General features: G+C 43.9%; 1 protein-coding gene across 1 annotated transcript in view; it reads left to right on the plus strand.

Moving 5' to 3' along the window:
- The window catches only part of LOC113446481 (septin-2), a 39,404-nt gene extending 32,791 nt beyond the window's left edge, over positions 1-6,613 (plus strand). The window contains exon 13 of the mRNA XM_026716167.2: positions 5,614-6,613. The gene's annotated coding sequence lies outside the window, so the exon portion shown is untranslated. The remainder of the gene's footprint in view (positions 1-5,613) is intronic.
- Positions 6,614-9,581: the final 2,968 nt, after the last annotated feature.

Below are 9,581 nucleotides of genomic sequence, written 5' to 3' on the forward strand. Positions count from 1 at the left end.
CACAAAGTAATCTAATCAGCAAATCCCAGAGTCAAGAGTTCATTTTTTTTCCTCTGCCTTTGGACACAAAGTCTAGAAATACTTTCCAAACTAAATATATCCTGTAACATGCACTGTTATGTCCAAAGATAATAGGTGAACCTTCACACCGAATAACCAGGCTGGAGGAGACTTTTGGCTTTCGATTGGGAGACTTTTAGCTTCAAAACCAAACTGGGAACAGGTTTTTTTCCCCCGCTTTCTCCACACCCTGGAAGAATAGTAAATTAAAATTTGGGAAAACAAACTCCTCCCACTTACAGCTCTACCCAGGAAGCTGTTGGCGATTGGCTGGCCGTCTATTTCAAACCAACATTGGGCGGAAGCGTCCTGAAGAAGCCATTTAATCTTCATTTGCCTCCAGAAGAAGCCTGTTTTCTAACAGAAAAAAAAAATAAAACCTCTTTTCCAAAAACAGACTTTTAGAAACCGGCTTCATGTAACAGTTCCCAGTCTAGACACAGCAACGAGCCAAAATTCTGTGGGATTCCACATTTTTGGGGAATGAGATATCCCGGTGCACATGGCCTGGGTTTTTTTTTTCTTTCTTGTCTTTTTCTTCCCGGCTCGGCTACTCCTGCAAAAAAAAGAAAAAAAAACCAAGGAAGAAAAGCAAGTTGTACATTTGCTTCTTAAAACTTCAAAACTGGAGCGGTCAGAATGGAAAGTTTTCCTGGGAAAGGAAGTGTCATAACTAAACTTGGCTTGAGTCAGAGTCAAAGAGCCCTGGTTGCAGCCAAGAGGGGTATCTATCTATCTACTGCTGGGAGAGCGAGGGAATTTTGTTGGCTACCAAAATTGAAATAATAATATTTTTTTTAAAAAAGCAGGAGCTTTCAATTATACAACTGAACTGACTGCGTCGATTCTTACTTTTGATTCTAGAACGATCTCTGCTTTATTACAAAGCTACATGGATGAATCTTGCAGGTTTGAAAACTCAGGGGGTCCTCAACTTACGACTCCAATTTCTGTTGCTAAGCGCGATGGTTGTTAAGTGAGTTTCCCCTCCCCTTTTTAGGACCTTTCTTGCCACCGTTGTGAAGCGAATCTCTGCAGCTGTTGGGTTAGTCACACATTGTTAAGCGAATCTGGCTTTCCCCCCCCCGCCCCCGACTTCGCTTGTCAGAAGGTCGCAAAAGGGGATCACGTGACACCCCCCCCAGGACACTACGACCGTCATAAGTATGAATCTGTTGCCAAGCAATCTGAATTTGGATCATGTAACGGTGGGGATACTGCCAGGGTTGTACGTGGGGAAAACGGTCATAAGTCGCTTTTTTCAGTGCTGCTGCAACTTTGAAAGGTCGCTAAAATGTTGTAAGTCGAGGACTACCTGTAGTTTCCCCCCCCCCCCCATCTCTTTTACAACCTGAGAAACTAGGGAGGGGTCCCTTCTGAGCCATTCATTGTCTAGCTGCTCGATAAGCGGTTCCTTATCTGGCCGTTCCCTTGGCGGCGGCGCTTTCCCCTTGTCTCCCAAGGTCTTTCTCACATACCATTATAGCCGCCTCCTTTACAGCCTGAGAAACGAGGGAGGGTCCCTTCCTTCTTGAGTCTCTTTCTCCACCCATTAGGAAATTGAAGGCTATGCTGTCCTTAGGCGGCATCTCTTTCCTCTGACTCCCAAGGTCTTTCCCACATACCATTATAGCAACGGTGGTATTTTACCGGTTCAGCCCAGTTTGGCTGAACCGGTTGCTCTGACCCCTTCAACTTCAGCTGCCATCTGAGGCACAGCTGCAGTTAAAAAAGCAGAAAAAGAGGCCTTTCTGAAAGGCTGCTTCTCTGCACACAGCGTGCTGATGACGATTTACAGGAAGCACATTGTAAATCACTGAACCTCGTAAATGACCGAACTGGTTGTTAACCCTGTCGGATCCCACCCCTGGGAGGGTCCTTTCTGAGTCTCTTTCCCCACCCATTTATGCAGCTGTGAGCTATGCCGGCTCTTATCTAACTGCTCCGTAGGCAGCCTCTCTTCTTTCCTTTTCTACTCCAACTCCCAAGGTCTTTCTCACATACCATTATAGCCACCTCCTTTACAGCCCAAGAAACTAGGGAGGGTTCCTTCTGTGTCTCTTTCCCCACCCATTATGCAGCCGTGGGCTATGCCATCTCCTATCCGACCGCTCCCTAGGCAGCTTCTCTTCTTTCATTTTTCTTCCCCAACTCCCAAGGTCTTTCTCACATATCATTACAGCCCTCTCTTTTACATCCCAAGAAACTAGGGAAGGTCTCTTCTAAGTCTCTTTTCCCGCCCATTATGTAGCCATGGGCTACGCCATCTCTTATCTGACTGGTTCCTTGTCAGTTTGTCTCCCAAGATTATTCCTAACCATGCCATTACATAGCCTTGGAAGTTCTTGCAGGAATTAAATGGGAGGAGGTATATTAATCTGGCCGCGGGGAGAAGAACAGACTAGAAACGGCAACCCAAAAACAACTTTATGCCTAATTTGTCTGTGAGAGCAGATTTTTTTGTAGAGGAGTCTCACATTCTTCCGCACCCTTTTGCTTAAGATTGCAAAAATCTGACCCAAGGTTTGTCTCCCGATGGATCATAGCTTCTGAATCTACCAGGACTGCAGAAATAGTTCCTAAATGATGGGATGTCATTTTTGTTTTTCTTTCTGGAAAGAGGAACGCATGCCATAAATCCTGATTTTTCTCCCCCCCTGGGGTGGGGGTGGGGGGGAGGGAACTCAAAAAGGAAAAGAGAATTTAAAGGGGCCAAGTCCTTTAAATTCCCTTTATCTTCAGTTTGTTACAGGTAACATCTGGAGCAGCTCTGAGCATGAGCAATCATTTTTAAATCCCGCCAGATGCTAATCACGCATTTATTTCACTTAGGATTAAATCACGGAAGGACATTTCAAACAAGGAAAAAGGAGACGGGGAGGAAGCCTCCTTTGACATAATTTTCCTCCGTTATCTTAAATTGCGTTTTTTTTTTTTTGCTAACGCCCCGTTCAAAGCCTGGTTCCTGCCAAGCACATTTTTTTTTTTTTTTGGCAAAAGTTTGAAAAATAACCCTCGGCTCCTTTGCGATAACAGATATGTGGGGTTTTAAAAAAAAGACGAATAGGTCTGGCATCGCCATAGCAACCAGATTTGAGTCATGGTCTGATGCCAGAGGGAGGTGATGAGGGACTTCATCTGGGGGAGAAGGTTGCAGAAGGACCCCAGGTCTTTCAGGTCGGAATGTGAAACTTAGCCAGGAGCTTAGACCTTCTTCGGGGGAACCATCACGTTGAAGTTTCCAGTAACTATGGTTAATGGAGGTTTAGTGAATTGCCCTATTGTTTGAGTGGATCCTGTCTCCTTGTGAGTCATGTTGGCTTGTCACTTTGTCTGTGTGAGCTGAGATCCCTTCTCTTTTCCCTTTTTTCCTTTTCTTACTTTTCCTTTCCCTTCGCTCTTCCTTTCTTTTCCTTTTTCTTCCTTTCTCTCTTCCTTTCCTTTCCTTTCTCTTCCCTCTTTCTTTCCTTTCCTTTCTCTCTTCCTTTCCCTTCTCTCTTCCCTCCTCTCCTTTTTCTTTCTTTCTCTCTTCCTTTCTTCTCTTCCTTCTTTCTTTCCTTTCTCTTCCCTTTTTTCCTTTCCTTTTTCTCTTCCTTTCCTTTCCCTTCCCTCTTCCTCTCCTTTCCTTTTTCTTTCTTTCTCTCTTCCTTTCCTTTCTCTTCCTTCTTTCTTTCCTTTCTCTTCCCTTTTTCCTTTCCTTTTTCTCTTCCTTTCCTTTCCCTTCCCTCTTCCTCTCCTTTCCTTTTTCTTTTCTCTCTCTCTTCCTTTCCTTTCTCTTCCTTCTTTCTTTCTTTTCTCTCTTCCTTTCCATTCCTTCTTTCTTTCCTTTCCTTTCTCTCTTCCTTTCCTTTCCCTTCCTTTCCTTTCTCTTCCTTTCTTTCCTTTCCTTTCTCTCTTCCTTTCCTTCCCCTTCCCTCTTCCTTTCCCTCTTCCTTTCCTTTCCCTACCCCCTTCCTTTCCTTTCCTGTTTCCTTTCCTTTCTCTCTTCCTTTCCTTTTCCTTCCCTTCCTTTCCCCTTTTCTCTCCTCCCCCTCCTTTCTTTTCATTTCTCCTTTCTTTTCTCCCCTCCCCTCTCCCCTTTCTTTTCATTTTTCTTTCCTTTTGACCTCCCCTCTCCTAACTCTGACCCAAAGCGGAGAAGATCATTCACCTGAATTAGACCCAAGATACCTTTTGCTAGGGGAGCCTTCCCTCCCTCGCGGCCTCGTCTGTGGGATAAGTTTCCTGCCTCTGCAAGAAGCGCAAAAATAGATCGGGTGGAACCTCTGCACGTCACTGCTGGATTTTGAGTAGGCCTACGGCGTCTCCTGCCTGAGCAAGGGGGTTGGATGAGAACAGGGGTCGCCAACCAGGGAGTCGGGGACCACCAGTGGTCCATGAGAAAATTTTGATGGTCTGCAGAGAAATGTCACCCCCAAAGCAATTAATCCAGGCTGCGCGGAAACACAAGGCTTGCGTCACTTGCATTGCGAACCACACGAGGTAGTGAGAGGAGGGGGGAAACGGGCAGAGGGGGGGGGAAATTGCCCCACTTGCCGCACGCACCTGGCCTGGCCACCGGGCTGCTTCTTTCTGCTTCTCTCTTCTTCCTTTGGCTGCACGCAAGGAAAGCAGCCAAAGTCTTTCTTTCTCTCCCCCAAACTCCGCCAGAAATGAGTCTTTGGGACCCTGCAAGGCCTCCTGCTCCAAGAGGCTGCGCCTGTGCGACCAGTCTCACAAAGACTCGTTTCTGGCAGAGTTTGGGGGAGAGAAAGAAAGATTTCTGCTGCTTCTGCTGCTTTCCTTGCAGGAAGCCAAACGTTTGCACTTCCTGTCTCAGTTCAAGCAGACTTTCTGAACTCTAAATTCCTCCCCGTCTCTTCCTTCACTCGGCCACTTCCAGTTTTTCTGATCTGGCTGGAAACTCCAAAATTACACACTTTATAAATGGACACTGACAAAAACGCACACAAGACCACAGTAGCTGTCTCTCTCTCTCTCTCTCTCTCTCTCTCTCTCTCATGCCCTCGGTTGAACCGGACTTGCATATGTGCCTGAAGGCAGGCAAACTGTGATACTGGTAAAATCCCCTGCCGTGCACGAAGGCACAACTTAATTTAAAAGCACAGGAATGGTTAGTGTGCCAAAAAAAGAGGGAGATTTACTCCACCAAGTATTTAAAGAGAAGACACGACAACAGCGGTGGCTAAACTTTTGGGGCTCCTGTGCTGAAAATTGCATGCGTGCATGTGCTCACTCTCGTTCTGCCAGCACCCAGATGGCAATGTGCACGGGGCCCCCATGCTCTCTGTGCAGGCGTGCACGTTTCCCCCGCCGCCGCTTTACCTGCACTGGGCATGCGAGTGCCTCCAAGCTGATTTTCGGCCCGTTTTGAGGCGGCCTCCCAGAGGCTCAAGGGAAGCCTCTGCAGCCTTTGCAGGCTGAAAAATGGGGCCATTTAGTCACTTCCAGTATTTCCAGAAATGCAGGTCACTAAACGAACAGGTCATAAGTTGAGGATCACCTGTACACCAGCCGTTCTTCTAAACTCTTGCCTTGTGCTCTTCCTTGCAGCGGGGGACTCGGTGGCTCTTAAAGACTCAGGGGTCATGAACTGAAATTGAATTTCAATGATGACACTAATGGATTTGGAGAGGTTCATGCTTGGACGCCGGAACCAGGATATGACGCAGTGCAGCTAAGAACCCTTGGAAGTTCACATTGGAAAAAAAATTGAACCCACCTGTCCACGTATAAGTATAACCATTGTTTATATCTCCTTTCATGTCTTGCTATGCATGAAATGTAGCATCACGATATGGTACAATATTATTTTTCTCCCTCCTTTTGCATCCTTCGATGTGTCTCTTGCATTGTTTAAAATCCCCAGTGAACATGGCACGTTGCATCTGCTGAGCTTTAGAAGCAGGACTTAATTCCATTGTTCTCTTCTGCCCAGGTGGCTCTGGATACATTTCTACCCTTCTCTCTCTCTCTCTCTCTCTCTCTCTCTCTCTCTCTCTCTCTTTTCTTTCTTTTTTTCTTCATTAAGCAAATCCGTGCATCTTTACTATAAACATGCCCTGTCGGAATTATATTTTAGTTTAAGACTTGCCGAATTCTTCTGAGCCTTGTGAGTTGTAGATACATTTATTTGCCACCTAGCTAGGTGCATTTATAGCATTCTTCTCTCTGCTTTGTAAAAGAAAATGTTTGTAGGTCACATGGGATCAAATTCTTCCTTTCTGGTGCTCCCTTAAAAAAAAAAAAATACGGTACAGAACATATAACTTGCCAAGCACGTGAAAAACTTGGAGACTTTCACCCACAATGCCTTAAAAATCATGGGTAGAACATTACATGCCCATCTTTTCTAAAAGAAATTTCTAAATTTCTTTCTAAAAAAATCAGTCATGGGTTGTTGGGGTTTTTTGGTTGTCACCGTGTTTTCTATCCAATTTAAGCTCTGTTCAGTTGAGAGAACAATGATATAAATCCTCAAAGGTTTTTATAGGCATCATGACACTAATTTTCTGGACCGTTTTTGTAATAAATGGAATCAACCTGACAAAAATGTGTGGGTTTTCCTGTCTGGTTTTTTTTTCGGGGGAGTGTTTGGGCGAGAGAGAACCTATGGGTGAAATCTCTAGAGCTTTGAACAACGATGGGAAGATAAGTAGTTAGCAGTGTCTTTTCTTGAAATCCGATGTATTTTGGAAAAGAAATCAAACAGGGCTGGAGTAGGCCAGGCAGGGATACAGGTAATCTTCAACTTACGAACACAATTGAGATCAGAATAACAGAATTGGAAGGACCCTTAGAGATCATCCAGTCTAACCCCCTATTCAAGCAAATTCGATGGGAGAAAAAATAAGGCATAAAATCAGATGTGGTCACGACTTACCACCAAATGTCCGACTCAATTATGGTCGTAAGTTACCTGGATTTTTTAAGGCTGGCTGGGCACATCTGGAATATCGGGAGCGAACAGATGCTCTTAGAAAAGTGATGCACAAATGGCTTGTTCAGATGTCACGGTGACGGACATAGAAAATCATCCAGTATTCCTGTTTGAGCTGGAAATAATAGCGGTAACTTTTACTTTTTACTTTATTGTCATTGCACCTCGTACAACGAAATTGAATGCCATCTTCAGCGTACATTATACATAAAAAACAAAACACCCCTCCTTCACATTCTATACAACTGAATTGAAAACCCCTGATATAGCATTAATATTGCACCATGCAGTAGCATTCAGTGTAGTTACTGCTCTGGGATATAGAAGCTGTTTAACAAATGGCACATGGATTTATGTGGTGCCTCTTTTAAAGCATGAGATCCAAATATCTTTTTTTTAACAATAATTTTAATTGTTCTTTTTCACCTTTTACACACCTCTTAATTTTAACAATACCATGTCATTATTATACAAATTATTATACAAACCAATCTCATGTAAATATCTATATATACCTTTATATACATTCATATACATTTATCTATAATTTTCTTATCTCCTTTATCCTTATTTCTATTGTTTAACCATTTATACCAATTACCCCAAATTTCGTAATATTCCGACTCTTCTTTATCTTTTAATTTTAATGTCAATTTATCAATTTCAGCACAATCTAGAATTTTTTGAATGACTAATTCCTCCGAGGGCATGTTATTTTGTTTCCAACATTGTGCATGTGCTATCCTTGTTGCTGTCAAAATATATAATAAAATATATTTAATCTTTTTCCTATATTTCCCTTTAATAATTCCCAACAGAAACAACTCCGATTTAAATTCTATTTGATCTTCCACTATTTCTTGTATGCAACTCCATATTTTGGTTCAGTATTTTTGGGCTTCTGGGCATGACCACCACATATGATAGAAGGTACCTTCGGACCCAAATATCTTAAAGCATGGGACCCAAAGACATTATACTTACAAATCAATTCAGTAAAATTCCCTTACTCCCATTGTATTAACGCTCAAACATTCAGTTCAACAAGGCATTTAAATAAATGCCCAAGGATAGGTCTGTTCGTCTAGACAACCATCATAATGAGAGGTGTTACCCTGCAGCTGTCAGCTAAATAAAGAATAGGTGGAATAACACAACCTTATAGTAACCTACTAATCAAATTAAAAACTCCATCACCCAGTCTACTTCTACCCTCCCCAGTGTGCCCTTTTTAATGGATATTTTTATGGACATTGATTCCTACAAAGCTTTGGGTTGTAATTATATATATAAAATAAGGTCAGGTCTTATTTGTTTTTTGAGCCCTGAAAAAATGGCTAGGGTGTCTTTTTGGGGGTGTCTTAATTCCCCCCCCCCTTGCATCTTTGGGTGGGCAGGCGGCGACGGCTTGGATGTTGACCTCAGCGTTGGTGGGGCACTTTGTATCGGGGTCAACGCAGGCAGCATCATATCCAGGTGTGCAACAAAAGTACTTCCTAATGGCAAGCCCCCCCACCATTCCCCCCCCATTTCGCATGTTTTAATATAGGCCTTAATTTGTGGGGAGGGGCTTAATTTCATTTCATGCCTATAAAACATGCTGGGACTTTGTATTGGGGGAGGCCGTATTGTTGGAGAAACAGGGTGTATCTCTCTATCTATCTATCTATCTATCTATCTATCTATCTATCTACACCCTGTTTCTCTCTCTATATATATATGCGAAATGCCACTCACGCATCATCACAAAATCTCCAGAACCGTAAAGCCTACAAACTTGAAATTTGGCGTGTATGTTCCTCTTGGCTTCTAGATGCTCACTTTTCAAAATGACCATCAGAGCTATTAGTATTTTGTTATATTATTATTATTATTAACATGCCCTGATGCTAAGGAGTTCTACTCCCCCTCCCCACCAGAAAAGAAATCTCTTCCAAATGCAAAACACAAGCAGAGGAGAGGAGTTTCAGTTTCCGAGCACCAAGCAGCTTTAGTACAGAACAGTTGAGCTAAGCCACGCCCAGGCTCCTTGCTGTCTCTTTGCTCACACAGCGAATACTAGTTCAGTTTCCAAACAGCCCTCAACTCTCACACGCGGACAGGACACTAGCCAAATGAATACCGATGGATGCTGGCAGGCAGAGGCACAATTTTTCCCCCTTATTTTCCTCCCCAAAAACTAAGCCCAATCACATAGTTTCGTAGCGAAGCACGGGTATCGAGCTAGTTGTCCGTAATGGTTATTTCTTAAAGGGGGCTTGATGGACCTCCAAGGGAGAGGATACCTTGGGGGGGTGTGGGAGACAGGGACCTCGCCTTGTATTATGCCAGTTTCCTGGCACTCATATAGCCACATGTGCCAGAGAGCAATTGCCAGCAGGCAGGACCTGGCCAAGGTTTACTTGCTTCCAGCACACCGGCGGAAGTTTTAACAAGGAGAGAATATTTCTAGCTCAGGGTTCCCTTGGTGCTCTCTGAGCATGCTGAAGTTTCATGACCCAACTAGGTAACATCATCAGTGCTCGGGAGAGTAAGGTGTGCAGAGGAGGAGAAGCGAGGAGGAGGACTGTGGGGTCCTCGG

The sequence above is a fragment of the Pseudonaja textilis genome, chromosome 15 (assembly GCF_049901715.1).
Source record: "Pseudonaja textilis isolate UNSWEBS1 chromosome 15, rPseTex1.2, whole genome shotgun sequence".
Classification (NCBI taxonomy): Eukaryota; Metazoa; Chordata; class Lepidosauria; order Squamata; family Elapidae; genus Pseudonaja; species Pseudonaja textilis.